General features: G+C 34.7%; 1 protein-coding gene across 19 annotated transcripts in view; it reads right to left on the bottom strand.

Moving 5' to 3' along the window:
* LOC141454708 (somatostatin receptor type 2-like) overlaps nucleotides 1-19,284 on the bottom strand; it is a 177,543-nt gene that overhangs the window by 42,683 nt on the left and 115,576 nt on the right. For 5 of the 19 annotated variants that reach the window (XM_074129246.1, XM_074129241.1, XM_074129237.1 and 2 more), the window contains one exon: nucleotides 505-634. The exons of 9 other annotated variants lie outside the window; for them this stretch is intronic. The gene's annotated coding sequence lies outside the window, so the exon portion shown is untranslated. Of the gene's footprint in view, nucleotides 1-504; nucleotides 635-14,544; nucleotides 14,848-19,284 lie in introns of those variants that run through there. 5 more of the 19 variants (XM_074129249.1, XM_074129242.1, XM_074129240.1 and 2 more) reach the window with 3 other exon arrangements.

The following is a 19,284-nucleotide window of genomic DNA, read 5'->3' as shown; positions in this document are numbered from 1 at the left end:
GTTCTCTTTATAACAGCCAATTAAATAAGCACTTAAATAAAGAATCACTCTTTAATATAAACCCTTGCAGTGCTTCATCTGTTCTTTTAACTCCTCTATATTCCATAATGGGATCTCTCAACTCAGAAGCACGATAGAAACGAGTAAAATGATGAAACGTATGTCTTGCCCTAAATTGAAAATTACTTTTGTAAAAAATTCCTCCATATTTCTGAGAACAATGTATGAAGAAAACTATTGAACTTGAAAAATATTTATACTATCGATTGAAACAAATCAAACAGTTTCATCAATTTTTAGGCTTTTGATTTTGTTGTAGGTGCCCGCCTTTTTCCGAATGAAAGTCCAGAAAAACTAATAAGCCAGACTACACAATTCAAATTACTCCATTTGTCGAGTAATAAATAATACATCGACTGTATGTGGACTGATTTCGCCTGTGAAGTCTGTGGAAGATAAGGACAAAGGGAAAAAATTGTTTTATTAGACTGCATAGGAAATTACCCAGGTTTGATTTGCAACACAGTAGTAATGTGGAAATCTAGTAAGCTGTTTTCATTGGATTGTTGAAGCTTACCGTCACGTAAACCATTTCTTTTCAGTTTTCTTTGTTTAGCGTTCCATCTCAAACTGCCTAGAAATGAAAAGAAATAAAAATTAATAAAATAATTTAGAAAAATGGCTGCAACTGTCGTTTATATAGCAAGGTTTTGATTCTAAATTATAAATAAATTTAAAAGGTGCAACCGAAACTAAGGGAAACTAGATTCGAACCCATTGACTAATCATCCTAAAACTCAAACTCAAGATGAATTAGGTACTTTTCGTTGTTGAGGCGACTTAGATGTATGTAAATATCAATTGATATGAGCTAACAAAATGGTATCAAGGTTGACAATATGTAGCGCATTAAAAATTTCCTCGCTTTTCAGATAAAACCTATCAACAATGCTGCAAGAAAATTGACAATTAAATGCTTCATACGTAATTAATATCTATAAAGTAGATGTAATATTAGTATGAGGACAGGGCTTCTTTCAGTTTACCTTTTGTGTTAACTCAGTGCAGTAGAGCTGTAATGAAAACTGTATTCTGTTATCTGTGTGAATGTTTCACTTTAAGAGAACAGTTAATATAACTATGTTTTGTATTTTATTTCTTTTTTAATTATCTTTATCTTTATACTTACTTTCAAAAACTTAAAAATACTATGAACTATTCTTTTGAACCTATTTCAATGACATCATTCAAAGTGTTTCTCTCAGTTATTTGTGCTTATGCTTGTATATATTTATGTTAATTTATGCTGTACCCAACTGTATTTGAGACAGGACGTAAGTCCGATAAATCAAATTATTAAATAATTATTTTTTTTTTAAAAAAAGTAGATGTAATGAAACTAAATAAAAGAACTAATTGTCACGGAAATTCACTTAAGATCTGAGTTCATTTAAGTGAAATTTCATTAAAATGAAGCCTGCTCGATGGAAATCATTTGTGAGGCGATTAAAATAAACAACTTAATCAGCGATCTATGGAGGTCTTTATTCACCAGCAATCTAAGAACGAAGGTGTTGTCTCGGCCCTGCGTATGCAAGATGAGACATTCTGGCCCAACCTAGGGATTAGCTGATTTACCTTTCATGTTGAATGATGAAATTCCCTGAGTAGATAGCTACTGAATGATAAGTTTAGTTGTTCCAAGGCAGCAACCAATCACAAATCATAGGCTGAATAATCAAAGGATAATTAGTATTCTATGGCATCAAGTTCATCTACGAATTTCTGGGTCGTATTTCAAAGGACCCAGAAAATGTTACCACCTTTTTATAAAAAGGAGGGTTGAAATTCCAAAAAACTCATTACCAAGTTTTCTTTATTTCGGACGACGTGCCAAAAAACGATTATTAATATGAGAAAGTGTACTAACAGAAACAAGCCAGTGTTTCGTCAGCACAGATCTTCCTTTACAGTAATGCGAACTCTTGAGACTTAAAGAAAGAAAATTAAGGAGTAATTTAAGAATGGATATTTAAAAGAAACTAATCTCTAAATGCCAAGTTTTCTGAATGCACAACGCGTGTAGGCTGTCGTACGGTGGCAGACAACAGATAAAACGTTGGAAAGCGCAAAATGAGATATGGGCGGAAGCCGACATTGGAATAAATGATAATAACCGTAAGCAACATACGTTTTTTTTGGTTGATGTTTTTCTTATAAAACAACAAATTATAAAATAATTAATCAAGTTAAATGAATTTTACAATAAATGAATGAAAAAGGAAGTCATTTGTTTCCTTAAATTTACTGTAAATTTTACACGTTAAACACTCATACTAGTTGCATCACGATAAAGGTGATGGTATCAAAATGATTAATGGCGAAGGAAATTTATTAAAAGAATTTATTTACTTTTTATTAAAATATTGCTGCTATTATTAAATTGTTGCCCTTATAAAAAGTTAATTACAGGTGAGTAATTATTTGGTCGTTCTGGTTTCTTTTTTTTATTAACAACTTTTTAATTTTTTACATTTTGGTTAATTAAAACTGAGTAATTTATTAAAATGGTTACATTTATTTCGTTATTTTTAGATGTTCTAACCTGAGTTTTATCCATATATTGCTCTGACATTTTTCTCTTTTCAGTGTTACTCATAGAGCTTAATAAATACATTTGAAAAATTTAAATTTAGGTCTTCATTAACTGAGGGGTTATAGCTTTTGGAAGAGCGAAACTGTACTCATTCCTAAATCCTAACTGGCCCTTAGAGAACCCCACAACACTCCAGCCTAGATTTTTTTTTTGTGCCAAGAGAAATGTACGAATATGTAATAACACATTACGAAAGAGTAGGCAGGCAGTGTAGCGGTGAACTTCAGTTTACGTTTAGGTTCGCCGCTAAACTCGAATAGTTGCATTAATCAACTCTTCGGGCACTGCAGGCCGCTTAGAATAATGTGTTATGCTGAGATATCAGATCGCCAAGATCCCTGAAGAGATTAGCTAATCTACTTCTCTCTTTTTATAGGTTTGATAAAACGATGGTGATTTTTCATGATGTTACCATCTTTACAAAGGAAAACATTCCCTACATTCTGAATAAAGGCAAACCCAATTCTTTATCCAAGCTTAGTTCTGGTTTAACACCTGGTTTTATGCTAAGTACAGAATATTTGCTTACTTAAAATTGATTCAATTTATGAAATAACAAGTTGCGTGGTTGCCGGAGTTAAGTGATAAAACTTCAGCTAGGTTAAGTTGTTCATGTTTTCCTATTTTTATTCGGAAATTTCATTTTTTAATTTTTGATTAGTTTTTGATTTTTGTCAGAAGTAGTTTCATCAGTTTCAGAAGAAAATTTGATTCGCGCTAACAAAATTTCTTTTATATCTGAGTGTGACAGAAGCATTGTTTGCAAGTCAAATTCTCCACACCTAACTGACGCAATATTTAATGTAGAATGAATTTCAGAAACCAATCAAAATAAATTTTTTATTTTTTATTTTTTTTATTTTTTAATTTATTTATTTATTTGCTACCTGTATAAAAAATAAATATACACCAGGCAAATTGTTAATAGTAGAAGTGCAGTGTAGGATGCGAAAACTGCCCGGCATAGCCGACGCACACCGCAACCGTAAGGACGCAGGAAGAGAGAAATCAGCCAGTGCTGACACTCTCGGGAATTCTAGTTGTGAAAAGGTCTAGGTTAGGAGATCACGAGGCCAACGTCGTTTCAGACGTCGTGGGGGATTATCAGGATGGGATGATGAGGAAAGAGATTGAGCTGTTGGATTGGGATGACAGGATAGGTTTTTGTGGAAATTGAGGAATCGTGAATGAATTGTTTCAGTGACAAAAGGAATATTTAGGTCTTTGTGAAGGATGATGTTAGTTACATAATAGGGAGCATTTACAATTCGGCGGAGGACTTTTGATTGGAAGGATTGGATGCGGGAGATATTGGAAGGTTTAGTTGAGCCCCACAGCTCTGATCCGTAAGTCCAGATGGGTTTAAGTAACGTCTTGTAGAGAGTTAGTTTATTAGGTGTGGTTAGTTTAGATTTAGGTCCCATCATGCGTCTTAGTTGTCCGTACCTTTGGTTTAGTTGTAGTCGTTTCAGTCTCGTGTGTGGATTCCACGTGAGTCTACTGTCCAAGTAGAAACCCAGGTAGCGTACTACATTCGAGGTAGGGATGGGATTGTTGAGGATGAAAACACTGGGGCACGTTTGACGCCTGAGCGTGAAAGTTACTTGAACGCTCTTGCTTTCATTAATTTTTATGCGCCAATGGGTGCACCAGCTTTCAATTAGGTTGAGGTGCTCTTGAAGGAATTTTGAGGTTTCGGATGGTTCTGAGTGGGTAGAGAGGATGGCAGTATCGTCAGCATAAGTAGTGATTAAGGTGTTTGGGTGAGTAGGAATATCAGCAGTGTATACAGTGTAAAGGATGGGACCAAGGATGCTGCCTTGTGGAACTCCGACGGAAATAGGTTTAACTGGAGAATATTCGGAGCCCATTCGAACTTTAAAATGTCGATCAGCCAAGTAGGAGCGTAAAATTAAATAATAAGTGCTTGGAAGGAATTTTTTAAGTTTGTAGAGGAGACCTAAGTGCCATACCTTATCGAAGGCCTGGGCAATGTCCAGGAAAACTCCTGAGCAGTACTTTTTATTCTCAAAAGCAGAAGAGATGACATCGACGACTCTGAAGCATTGCTGGCTAGTGGAGTGGTTAGCGCGGAATCCGAATTGGTGAGATGGAATAATGTCATTGGAGTCAAGGATGGGCAGAATTCTTTTGAGGAGGAGCTTTTCAAAGATTTTAGAGAGGTTGGGAAGTAAGCTTATAGGTCTGAAAGACTTGGGGTCGTTGGGAGGCTTCTTGGGCTTAGGAATCATGGTTATGATGGAGTATTTCCATTGGATGGGGAAATGAGTAGTACGGAGAATCGAATTGTATATCAGAGTAATGTACATTATGGCCTTCTGAGGAAGATGACGAAGTATTTTGCCGTTTATAAGGTCATATCCTGGACTTTTCTTGAGAGAAGAATGTTGGATAAGATATTTGACCTCGGAAGGATGGAAGGGTTTAGGAGGAAGGCTAAGAGGAAGAGGGACGTCTAAGAATTCTTGTATGATATTACTGAGGGGTTGCGAGGAAGAATGGGGTGTGAAGGTTTCCTGGAGGTGATTAGCAAACAGGACAGACTTTTCTTCGTCAGATCTGGCCCATGACCCATCGGGATGACGGAGAGGGGAGGGGATGGAATGATGTTTTAGAAGCTTCTTTGTTGCTCTACAAAGGCTGTAATCATCTGTGGAGAGGGATTCAAGGAAGTTAGTATATTGTAAGGAACGATAATTAGATAATTGAGCTTGAAGTGTACGGGTGAGCTGTTGGAAAGTATTTTTGTCGGATGGGTAACGGGTCCGCTGCCAGCGAGATCGAGCTTTATGTTTTGCTGCTAGCCTAGTTTTGCTTGACTACAGACCAAACATCAGCAAGGCAGATCCAACCAAAATTGGATAGCTTGCCTTTAAGGGTAAATTATTAATTGTTAATTCTTGATTTGTTAATTACAAAGCAAGAAGTAAGTTGTTTATGTTATATTACTTTAGGTAAAAATTAAGATGTTTTTAATATGATTTCTATGATATAGGTATTATTAATCAGCATTAATTAATAAATCATTTTGTATCATTATAACTATTTACGTTGGATCGTTTGCTTTAAGGGAGTTGAAGATTGAATTTAATTTATAATTATTTGAAAGTAGCAGTTGTGTCTACTGATTTTCGTTAGTTATTAAGATAACATATTTTAGTTTATATTGTATATTGTATGAAGACTTGAAATAAAAATAATAATTGTTAATTCGCCACTACCACCCATGCAGAGTAGAATTGGTTCAAATTGGCGACGAGCAAAATGTCGCATTTATTAATGTTGCACCATCAACATCTTCTAGTTAGACTCAATTGCAATGGAAGGCAAATAAGAACTTTGGAATATTAGAAAATGAAATAGTACATAATGACAATATAATACAATAACTATAATAACAGTAATGACTACAATAGTTAACAATGATAATACAAAATTATTATTACTCTAAAGGATCCACTATAGAAACTAAGAGACATTTACCTAGGGAAGATTATGGGTGATGACAGCTAAGAGACAGGCTAACCAGTTTATAAATGGAGAATAGCCTCCACTGTCAATTCAGGCATTATCATTTAGCCACTGATGTTAGTATTATGCCAACAGAAGGCCCCTTCAACAGTGTTTCATCTTAGTTTAAGATCTGTTATTCAGTATATTAACAACAAGAAATTATTATCTAATAGTTTCAAAAAGAAATTAGTTTTGCTGCATAATTATTGGATTAATAATAAAAAAAGGAGTAGAAATTAATTAATAAACCAAAATTAAGGGTTGAAGAGCATTTGCTAAAGAGATGAAGTCTATCAAAACTCCTTTAATTCGCAAATTAAGAGCGAAGGTACAAAATTATTTAGATAAAAAATAATGATCAACCCACGCAAGACCAAATTCATCAAACCCCAGTAACTCTGTTAAAAGTAGATAAAAAAAACGAATGCTGGCGCTTGTTACAAGAAAGTTTGATTATTTACTTCAAAAGAAAACTTACTAAAAATTAAGAAAAGTTTTAGTAGTTGTAAACATGACGATGCAAGTTATTGAGTTAAATGATTAATGTGGGCTCTCTTAAAAGTTCCATTGTTGTTTAGAAAACAATTTAGTTCCCCATTAAAAGCAGCCTGAACGATGATTATTATTTGCTTCAATTATAATTAAAATGAATGGCTGTAAATATTATCTTAAAAACAAATACACAGAAAAATAGTTATAGTAAAGAAAAATGATTAATGAAATTTTAATGAAAGGACTATTTCCCACGACAGTACCAGACAAAATAAAACCATCAGTTACTGAAAGCACAAGTACATACATCTCAATTTGATGACCATCATAAATTACATCAATATTTTGATAAATGTTCTGTTGTATAAGTGAAACATTACGTAAATTTATTGTTACGTAGGGAATAAAAAGGATGGAAAATTAATATAATGAAAACCGAATGGGAAGCCCCAGTAAAAGATAGATGAGACGTTTCAATTACCTAATATTGACGTTTGAAGTACACATGGAAAATATGGAGAAATTTCTATTGTATTATTTTAAACTTGAATTCTTCTTAAATCGCTAGTCGCGCTTAAGACTTCGCTTCACATTCCTTTTTAAAAAGAACTAAGTAAAAGTAAAAAGGTCTTTATTCCTGCCAGAAACTGAAGAGAAATTGCGAGGAATTGTTCAACATCAGCACCACGGTAGCCGAGCGGTTAGAGGCGAGGCTCGCAAAGATATCATGTATTGTGGTGGTGGTACTGGGTTCGATTCCCCGTCTAGGCCTTGCATTTTATTTAATGGTTAATAAAAGGAATTCGCAGTACAGTACGTTTGCTTGTCGTCTCTGTCCACGACACCTAATTTGGTAACTGGACGTAAAACTCGCATGAATATTTAGGCATTACTTTACTTTTAGCGAAAATATTACTAAAAATACTTACAAACCAGTATTCGAGGCCAAATTTTTAATAATACTAATATTATTAGAGGCGCTAAATGTAAAATTGTCCATGATTAATTCAATCATGTAAAATTTAATCAAGAATATTAGTCTAGATGCGACTAATTCTTTTGTTTTTTTGTTTTAATTTCTATTTATTTAAGGTGCGTCAACATCTGAGGTCATTGGATCTTTTTTTTTTTTTGGGGTGCAATGCCACCGAAAGCTAAAAGCTCCTAAGAGTCAGCAACTGGATTCGAACCTGTTTTTTTCCGCGTCGGAATCCAGGACACGCTAATCGCTGAGCTAATTCCTTTCCTCGAAGCTATTCTATCAATTGCGATTAAAGACTGTCCGTTAATTATAATTTATTATCAATCAGTGGTTATTATTTTTAATGACTAATCATTAGTCTTAAACCCAACGATTATATTTCATCTACGGTTATACGAGCTCTCTCTTACGGGCAGACGTTTTTAATGACTACGCGATTTAAAAAATCAGATTAAACAGGCTAATTTAGTAGTCGATTATATTTTCGACTAATTTAAGTTAATAAATTAATCATCTGTCCACTAAACTGAAATATTCATTAATCACAATTAAGATTAAAATAATCTTTAGTTGTTACTTGTTATCGGCCAAAGAATAATTTAGTTATAAGAATTAGATATGATTCAACTTTGTACAATTTTAATGGGAGTTGCGGAACGAAAACGGAATGGTTTTTACTGTTACAAGTGCAATACCAGAGATATTTTTCGATCCAGTCCTCTCTTGTTTAGCTAGTCAGTCGTATTATTCTGTATTTTTTAATTATATATTTATTTAAGCTCTGTATTTTGTACTGGAGAAATTTTAGGAATTTTTAAAGTGGTAGTAATTAGTTTTATACTGGTTCATCCCCAAGGTAAGCTAACAGTTTTAAAGTTTTATCCTTGAAATAAGTATAGATTTTGATTTAATATATTAAAGTTTAAGATGGTATGTTTCAAACTAACTTAGGATATGTTTAAGTTAAGTGGTAAACAGTTAGTTACTTTAGTAAAGCGACAAGTTGTTAATTTGAACATAATAGTATGTTAAGCTGGGGTGCCTTAAGGTTCTATCTTGTTAAGCTAGAAGATCCCTCTTCACACAAAGATAACAAAGTGGGCTAAGTTACTTTTGGTGACAAAAGTTTATTACACTTTATCAGGATGAGGGGCGCTAAAATTCTTTAGAAATTGTAAAACTTTTCCGGAGTTCCATATCTAATTAATTTTCAGTCATGTTTGTGATAGATGTGTTAGATATAATTCTTGTAAGTTTAACAGGAATTTTCTACTCAGAAATATTGGAAATTTTCACTTAAGGAAATGTAAGTAATTTGAAGAAATTAACTATGAAAATATAAAGTAGCAATAGACAAAAGTAAGAGTTTAACCTCTTCGACAGGAACTAATTTACATATAGGAGGAAGCAAGTTCGCGTGCAGAAACAGTTTAGAGTGTTCGCCTCTATTGACTATTAGCACTGCTGGAAGTCTTTATAACAGTTTTGAAAAAACGAGAATGACGGGCCTGGGTTGATTAGGCAAAACGACGGAGGCAATAAGTTAACTTCTTCTTCAGAATACAGTGGCTAGATCAGCCTAAAGTTTTACCAAATTCATTGCTTACAACATAGTGACCGCTTAACAGTAACTGCTTAATAACCCCTCTTAAATGAACAGATTTGAAAACAAATATGAAAAATCATATACGAGGTGTGGCTATTAAATAAAGAGACTATTGCTGTAAAACATTTTATTTTAAATTTATACATATTTAGTTATTATCACCTTCAATATACACCACTCCCCTATCCCTTAAACGCTCCATGAGAATTTACCATTGTTCGAAACAGTGCTGGAAGTCTTTTTCTGTCAGCTCCTGCATGACGCGTGCCGCTTTTTCTTTCACAGGCTTCAACGGTCTGAAATCGTGTTCCTTTTAGTGCAGATTTGACTTTGGGGGACAGATAAAAGTCATATGGGGGTCAGGTCAGGCGAATGGCCTAAAACTGGGATGTTGTACTTGGGCTAGAAACGTCTTGACAGACAATGCAGTGTGAGCTGGCGCGTTGTCTTGTTGGAGATCCCATGATTTGTCTTTCCACAAATCGGGACGTTTTTTCCTTACACTTTCACGGAGTTGAGTAAGCACCTCACGGTAGTAATGTTGATTAATTATAATCGACATTTTGTTGGTATCCGTTTTGGGCGTGGAAGGGCGACCCGGGCGGTCATCATCTCCGACGTCTTCTCGCCCATCTTGGAAACTTTTGAAACATTCAAAAACTTGCGCACGTGATAAACTTTCATCACCATAAACTTCTTTTAATAAAAGATAAGTTTCATCAAGTTTTGATGTGAAATTTCACGACAATTCGTTGCTCTACTACATGTGTAGTATCATGTTTTCGGCAAAACGAAACTAACACCTCTTACACAAACGACGGTTCTGGTCAGACAGATTTCTCTACAAACACGTGAGACGCTGCAATCTAAAGAGAAGGCTGTACGCCACTCAGCTGTCGGTCGTTAGGATTTGGCGCATACTTAGTTCTTCTGTAGCAGCATCAGTCTCTTTATTTAATAGCCACCACTCGTAAATTTCACACTTCCACTACTTATCAGAAAACAACCCCAAAGACGTCTTAAACCATAAAGGAGTAGTTTTACAAAATTGGCAGAAGTAACCAGCATGAATTAGGACTTGAGTTTGTCTTTAGATACATGAGTTCGCTGATGGCTAAGCCATATGGAGACTTCCATGTAATAAGACAAATTATAATTCTCTTTTAAAAACACAATCAAAATTAAATTAAATTAAAGAAAAAAGAGTGTTAAAGCCACAAAACAAATAGATCTACGATTTTTCTTTGGTCTGATCTAAAGGAATCAAGCAAAGAAATCAGGAAGCAGACAGAGAAATATCTTCCAACAAATTGAAATCTGCTTCAGGCATTTCCATACATGCCTGGTTAGACAGGCTGATATTCTGCCTTATCCGCCGCCCTTTGGTAACATATGTACCCGTATTATTATTAGCCAGTTCTATCAACTAGAAATATAACCAAGATTTGGGTTTTCACTTTCTGTTTAGATTAATCTGCCTTCTACCTTTTTCTGGATGGAAAGAAAATATTGCCATCTTGATAAACTTTTTTAAAGAATTTTAACGGAAAATATGTTATGTATACACAGTTTTATTCGCAACAGTGTGTTTGTGGAGTGAGTGTGTGTGTCAGAGAGAGATAGAAATATAATGGGTCTTCTCAAAAAACAAAGATCAGTTGGCGTCAGCTCAATCTAGTACCTCTTACTGTGATGCGACAGTATTATCTGAAAGTTTCGTAACTGCCTAAAACTAAAATTATCCTAACTTCAATAATCTCAGATACTGTTGTAAAAGTTCTTAAGAAGAGTTAAGTAAGCACAGGCTTCCCTATAGTTTCCTTGAATAGCACAACTTGGTAGCAAGGATACACCACCAAGTTGGTATGGTTTGCAACAAATCACCCTCTTGTTTTTTAGTAAAAAGACGGCAAAATCTGAACATTGAATCAAGGTGGCTACTATTTTGACCTGCTGTTTACATGGACATGTAAAGGAAACGACCTACCATTGCATTTATTCTTATGTAGAAGCACAGGTTAAGGTAGTAAGTTTCGCAGACGATGGATTGTAAACAGTGGCCGGCTGATTACAGTGCCCATAAATCTGTAGGTATTATCTTTGATGGACTGCAAACTCCAAGGTAACTTTAGTAGCATCCTCAAAGACAATGCAACGCTCAAGGCATGATAATGCTTCTCGGAAAAGAATTTGTGGGAGTGGATTGGTAAATAAAGTTCAGCAGTTATCTACAACCTCTATAATTTCCTGCCGATTTATCTCTTATTAGAATATCTGGGTTGGTTCATCTCGTGCAAAGATGCTGTGGAAAAGAAATACAAAATAAAATGGCGATATTTGAGGCCGCTAACCCGTAAGATATCCTCTACTAAGAGGAAAAGTCTTAAAGTGGAAGAGGTGCCGGACGTTGTCTAGTGTGGGGTGTAGCAGAACTTTATTGGGGTTGAGGACGATCTACTACGATATCGGAAGTGAGGGTTAGATAAACAGACTCTATAAAACGTTCAATATTATTGTTGGTATCCTTTGATATTGACAGTAAAATATATGGATGAAGCCAGACTTATTGATTATTTGTCGACAGTACACATATGCAAATGCTACCGAATATTACTTCAATAACACTGACGATAAATTTGGTCGTATATGGCGTAATTTAGAAAATAAAGAGAATAAAAATTCATTTTACTATTGGCACAATTAACGATTACACCGTGAATATAGCCTTTTGTTTGGACACACTTGATTCTGGCAAAAATCACTTTTGTCTTTTTGAAAACATTGAACAAAACATCTGACAGGACAAACAACTCGTTCAGGGAAGGAAACCTCTGTTCTATTTACTATAATACCAGTATAATGTTTAAGGGGAGGAAATTTATGCTTTGCTACCTTCCTAAATAAAAAGTCTCTTTTTTGGAGTAGGATTTCGTTTTGGGAGCAGTTTGGGGTGTTATTAATCCAATCGCCTCCACTGGATAACAGAACTTGTGAGAGAGTACATCGAAGTTAAAGAAATACCAGATAACAGAACTGCAGCAAGAGTTCTTCACTATAATACCGCGGGATTAATCTAGTCACAAATGTTGTTAAAAGGGTACTTCTTAAAAATAATAGATTTAAATAAACCAAACTGAGAATAATTTTTATTTTTTGAAAGTTGAATATATTTTTTAATTTTTTGGCCTGAAGCGGAAGCAGGTAGTAAACTTAGAATCAATAAAAATAATTAGAAATAAGTGATACAATTTCTGAGAGACTTCAATTTTACGAGAATCATTACGTAAAGATTTAAATTTTATTCAGAAAACGCAATCGTGTTAAATAAACGCTGATTAATCACTGTTGAGCCAAATGATTCATCCAATCTCCTTCGCCATCCGTCCTTCTAAAGTTAAAAGGGTTAATAACCTCAGCGCTGTAAGGTTTTATTTGTCTAGCATTTAGAAATAGTAACTGTTGCTAAAATTCCCTCACATTAATCTAGAACAAGTCTTATCAGAATCTAGTGCCTCTAGGGTTAAGGAGTTTCTGCCTATAACTAAGAGAGATGCTATGAACTAACAACTGCCATAAATCAAGACTTAAAACACTATTGATTAGCCTTATTACTATTAAAGACTTTGTTCATGCTACACAGTTTACTAGACTAGAGGATAAATTACATAAATAAGCAGGATAGTTTACAGTAAACGCTTAAAAGAATCCAAAAAGATTAAAGTTTTTAATGTGTATTTCCCTATTTTACAATTCCACATTCATCCGTAACAGCCAACTCCGTAGAGACTACGAGATGCCAACAATTGAGGAATATATTTATCTGTGCAAAATTTAAAAACCAAAGTATCCCTTATTAGCGAAAACAGTAAATATAACAACAATTTCAGCAACTGAGACCGAAAACTCGCCTGCTCCAAGACATTTACGGCTTATTTAGTTGTCCTTCAAATTTTCATTCTTTGTTATGCAGAAATTAAGTAATCTTAAATGTTGTTAAAAGAGAAAGTATTGGTTTGTCGAAGCTTAGTTTCTTTATCAATTATTGTTTTACACTTAAAACTACCATTTTGTAAGGTTAACCTAGTAATAAAATAAAAAATATAAATCATCTCTAGAACTACCAGACTGGAATATCAGAAAGATTCATCTTTATTTCATGACGAGGTGTCGTGAAAGAAAGATTTTTTTTTTCCAACTTCTGCCAAGCTACTTTCATTTTCTCTAATTAATTCTTTATTGTTTTATGTCTTGGGATACTTTCACCATTCTAGGGGTAGCTAATAGAAGGGCTTTTAGCGCGGGCATTAGTAGCTTGGAGCCGCCTTCCAGAACAGAGTATTGTGACGAGGAGGTTCTAGTCACGAAATGACTGGATATTAACAACATCAGCGCAATCTGGGTCACACGCAGTCGATTGATTCCTTTAAAATCTTTAGACTTTCGGATCTTTCCAGTTTACGTCAGTGATCGGAGCGTCTCGTTTTCCAGCAATGCTGACGGAATCTGATTTGATATAGAATCATCATGACGCTATGTTGGTACTGTTGCCTTAGTCTTAACAACCGGATTTCCAGTGAAGATCATTCAATATTAATGTTTCTGCGGACTACTACCCAACTTGTTGGGTGACTTCTTTAATTTATTCGAGAGAGAAAATTTTTAATTTCTTATTTAAGGCTCTTAACGTTTTCAGTTTAAGGTCATAGGCGCTCGAAGCGTTTATTCAATGCACTGCTGGTCTCCGTTGTAGACTGCACGATCCATAACGGATAACTAGTGGAAGAAGCTCCTAGAGCCAGTAGCTGGAATCTGGGATCTCCGCGTGGGAATCCAGTGGGGCTGTTAGCTAATGTCTCACCTGGGAAGAAAAATTATTGCCAATTTTAGTCTTTTGGGTTTATTTCTGCTGAGCTTTCGCCCTAGAAACTGGATGTTGGTTTTGATTACATATTTAAGTTGCATTTCAACTTTTTTTTTTTAATTCGCTCAGTTTTAACTGGCTAGCATGTAAAAAATTAAAAACGCTAAAATGCAATTTAAATGTAATAATAACCAATGCACAAGAGGTCAGTTACGACAGCTTAAGCCTGTAGGAAGACTTAGTTCCCAGGTCGGAAGCTGAGCAATATAAATAAATACTGAATGTCAATGAATTCTCTTCCCCTTTCAGATTATTACTATCCCATTAAACTGGATGAGAGAACTTCCAATACTAAGCCAACCGAATTAGGCTTTGCATTTATCATTTACTTTATTATGTAAAAACGTACTTACACCTTATTAAATATAAACACAATACTTCCTCTTCTAGCTGTCAGAACACAGAAGGAAATTCGGCTTCTTTGCTGGGCCAGAAGAAGTACCGGAGTAGGAGTAGCGCTCCTGTTTTGAAGATGGTTGAAAGTATCTCAAATACTTGCTGGTTGAACACAATTTCCAAAAACCGGACACAGAATTCTCAGCGTTTAAATAAATTAAAAAATAATTCAAATTTAATAACAATATCAAAGCTTCAGAGTGTCATAACCAATAATATTTATTTATGTGTGACTTTTGGTTCTATTGAGGATTACAAAAAAAAAAATAAAAAAAAGGGTATAATTATATCGTCACAGGTGATATTTAATTTTCAAGATGTTATTAGATAATAATTTTTGTAATGGCCATTTCTCGTAATACAAAGATGTTTATCAGAGTGTCGTGACAATGATCAGATGACGTGAAAATGTCACAATTCATAGTGACACACGGAAATTTAAAGGTTTTTCACTATGAATATAGTGTTTATTGTTGTACATTCAAGGCTCATAACTAATTTCTAAAGGATGTATATGTATTTTATTGTTTATAAACATAAAGTTATAACAGTGAGTTTGCTTTACAAAGTTGAAATAAATTTTTTTAACTTAAATGATTTTTTTAAGAAAAAATATAAATCATTAATTTTGCGCTCATCCTCTATTACAAGCAACCGTTCAATACTTCCCAATTTGGTGTCGTTCACAGATAAATATTTACTGATATGATCATTTCTAAACATTGAGAATAAAGGGCACTCCAGTATAAGTGTAGAATATCATTTGTCTGATTTAAATCACATAAATTACAAGGTTCTTCGCTACTAAATTTAAAGGCAGTTAATTTCTAAAGTCAAATTTCTTTAAATTCCAATGTTCAACGGAAATAAACGCCTCAAATGTAATGGTTTTTAATGATTCCAGATATGCATACATATAAATAAAGCACAGCTCAAAAACGTTGTATTCGCCGGAATCTTAAACTTGGATAGTAGTATAGTTTGTTCGGTAATGGCCAGAGAAAATTATTTGTAAAAATGGTTCGAATCTAGCTGCTGGTGGTCCTTAGACATTCTCTTCTTAGGAGCTTCTTATATCTCATTGTCTGGTGACGGATAGTGTTGTCTGTAACGAGAGAACACTGTCCGACCGAGGGAGAGCACTGGTAAAAGCTCTGGGCGCCAATGAGCTCAGTCGTTAACGGGCCTTAAAATTAAAAAAAAGAATAAAAAAGACTCCAAATTTCACTTGAAAAGACCTTTCTCATTTTTACGTAATTTTTCTCGACAGCAGATTTATTTGAAATCGATATATTTGTATTTTTTATCGAGATTGCTTTACTCGGGTAAAGTTTGAATAATTTTGTTTGTAATTTTAAACAGTTTCATCTACTTTTAGAGCTTGAAGTAAGTATAGTCAGACCCTTTCGTACATTATCTAATGTCTTTATAAAAGAATAGTATTTCAGGTCATTTTCTGATATTAATTAGGCAATTCATTGTGTGATACGTGATACAATATTTCCTGGTACATAGAGTTCCGCTAAGGCCAAGAAAGGCTACTAATTCAGGACTCAAAATTAAGGACCTTTATCTCTCAGCAACTATTTCCTTAGTTCTTAGTCTTTAGGAACAGCAAAATAAAAAACTAATTCCACTAATGGATACAAATACCATTTCCCATCCTGCAACCACAACAAAAGAACTAATAAGTAACTCTTTGATCATCTAGAAAGGTTTTCCTCAACACTAACACCACCAGCATTGTGTTACAAAATAGATATGCTTTAATAATGTTCCACTATGTCTGGCTAACGAAATTAATGTATCGAGTTTAAATTTACACTTGATCGCTTAATTAGTGATTAACAATGTACAGGTTTTTTTTTTTTAATATATAAAAAACTAAATAGATTTTATTTAATATTAAACATTTACCGTAACCACTGAACTTGAGATCATAAGTATGCAATTATATCAATAACTACCAATAATCTCAACTATTGCCTCACACTCAGGCCTTTCCTTTTCAATAATGTGCACCAACTTCCCTTATCAGATCGCTACTCCATTACACATTCCCAAAACAGGACTAATCTTCAAACTTCAACCAAAATCCCTCCTTCACCACTCAAACCTTCTTCAGGGCAGAACTGTCTCCCTCCTCAAAACCATCGGCATCCTTTGGTACATTACAACGTGTACATACAAATAAATAAGTAAATGGTAATAACAATTTGATCAAAATGAAAGAAATTGGCTTTAAAAGAAAATGAAAAAGTGAAATTTAATTGAAAATGTTTGAAAAAAATGGAAACTGATATCATGACGGGTATTTTTACTGTATTAGTATTGGGTTAACACATAGCCTAAAGAAAAGTCGAAAATCTTTCTTACCTGACAAATTTAATCAAATAATAATCTATGAATTAACTTTGGTCGATCAATAATTGAATTGGTTGAATAAATAATTAAATTTTTTTTAGTACGCCCTGAGTTAGTTTTTGTTTTAGTCGACGTTTGGTCTGTTTTTAGTTTGCGTCGGTATTGTTAATCGCTTCTACAGTTCAGTACGTAGTGAATTTCAAAATCGGTGCGTTGTTTTATCATAAAGTTTGGGTACTTCTTTTTCTCTCTTTAATTTGTTTGGATTTGTTCATTCCGAAAGGATTCTTCAAGAATACATGTAGCTTATTCACGGCAGTTTTCACCCGTACATACCAAGGGAAGCATAAGCAGTAAGTATTTAAGTATAGAAGCATTGAGTAGTACTTTGGAGTATTATGATTTTGAATGTGTCCGTCAGAATATGAGTTTTTAAGATGTCTTAAATTCAGAGTTGTATGTGGTATCTTGATTGGTTTTTTGTCAAAGCTGTAAACCAAGATATTTTAATGTTTCGCACGTAGTCTTCCACTGCATTGTTTGACCAGAGTTTTTATGAGATGATTTCCACTAGTGAAAGCAGTAAATAATGTTATCTTATGATGTCAGAATGTTATTTGTTGCTGTAGGATGTTTGGAAGGGAAACTATCACAATAAACCGGAAAGACACCTTTTTTAGAGTGAAAATAAAATTAGAACTAATTGACATTAAGCTGAGGAAAATACAGAATGAAAGTGGTTTAAAAGAATCGATTTAATAGTAAAAAGCCGCAGATCAATAGATAACAAAAGATAGAGGAAAGATAATGTCAACTAATGTTTTCGATATTGCTCAGAAGTAACTTTCAAAAGAACTTGAATGCTTGACCAATCTTCCGATGATAATTAAAGCTTTGCAAAAGTTATGAGAAGGATAAGCTAGCAGTCAAAAATGTTTGGGAAAAATAGGTCAGTATGATGTTAAAGAGTTTTTGAGGCGACTGAATAACACTTGGAAGATGATGATATATTTTTTGGACCTAGTGGTTTTGTGTGGAACCGGCCCCACTCTTCAAATTATTGTTACGATCATAAAAATTGGAAAGGATCAATATGTTGTTGTACAGGATGGTTAAAGGACAGATGGGAATACATGGACAACTAGCCACTCCAGGTAAATAGAATGGAGGAGTGAGGCCAGCTGGCAAAATGTAATTTACTTAGAAACTTGTTCCTTGCCCATATGGTTTTCCGACAATTTAATAATAAAATGGAAGTTTGTGATGCTGTAGGTTTTTGCAAATGGCGTAATTGTGGGTTCTGTGATTGTATTTGACAAGTTTGTTTGAGGTAATAATTTGCTTGTGAGGTAGCTTGCTTATACGAGGGTCGTTTGAAAAGTCAGTGCAAAGTCAGAGAGATAGCACTACTGGCGCGTATCGAGGTTATGTTTAGTTAGTAGCATCTCTTGGAAGAACACACACCAAGTTTCAGCCAGATCGGTCTATTTCTTTGTGTTTGGCATTCGTTTGAATCGAGGAAGTCGAGTGATTTTCAAAAAATGGACGAAAAAGAATTTCGTGTGTTGATTAAACACTACTTTATGAAAGGCAAAACGCCTCAGGAGACTAAAGAGAAGCTTGATAAACATTATGGTGACTCTGCACCTTCGATTAGAACAGTTTATAAGTGGTTTCAAAATTTTCGGAGTGGCCATATGGGCACAAGTGACGCTGAACGTTCTGGACGCCCTGTTGAGGTTACTACTCCAGAAATCATTGATAAAATCCATTATATGGTGATGGATGACAGAAGAGTGAAGGTGCATGAGATTTCTAGTGCTGTAGGCATCTCGAATGAACGGGTACATAATATTTTGCATCAACATTTGGACATGACAAAGCTATCCGCAAGATGGGTGCCGCGATTGCTCACGCTTGACCAAAAACGAAATCGTGTGAAGTGTTGCAAGGACGGTTTGCAGCTGTTCCAGAAGAATCCGCAGGACTTTAAGCGTCGTTTCGTCACTGTGGATGAAACATGGATACATCACTACACTCCTGAGACCAAAGAACAATCTAAACAATGGGTTACCAAGGGGGAATCTGCGCCAAAAAAGGCGAAGACCTTTCCTTCGGCCGGAAAGATTATGGCGACTGTCTTTTGGGTTTCGCAAGGAATAATCCTCATCGACTATCTGGAAAAGGGTAAAACTATTACAGGTGCATATTATTCATCGTTATTGGACCGTTTGAAAACCGAGCTGCAAGAAAAACGCCCACGATTGGCCCACAAAAAAGTCCTTTTCCATCACGACAACGCACCAGCTCACACCTCAGCAGTTGTGGTCGCA

The sequence above is a fragment of the Rhodnius prolixus genome, unplaced genomic scaffold (genome assembly GCF_049639745.1).
Source record: "Rhodnius prolixus isolate KJV_2025 unplaced genomic scaffold, Rpr scaffold_9, whole genome shotgun sequence".
NCBI lineage: Eukaryota > Metazoa > Arthropoda > Insecta > Hemiptera > Reduviidae > Rhodnius > Rhodnius prolixus.
Note: the sequence above shows the minus strand (reverse complement) of the source record. Positions and strands in the feature narration are given on the sequence as shown.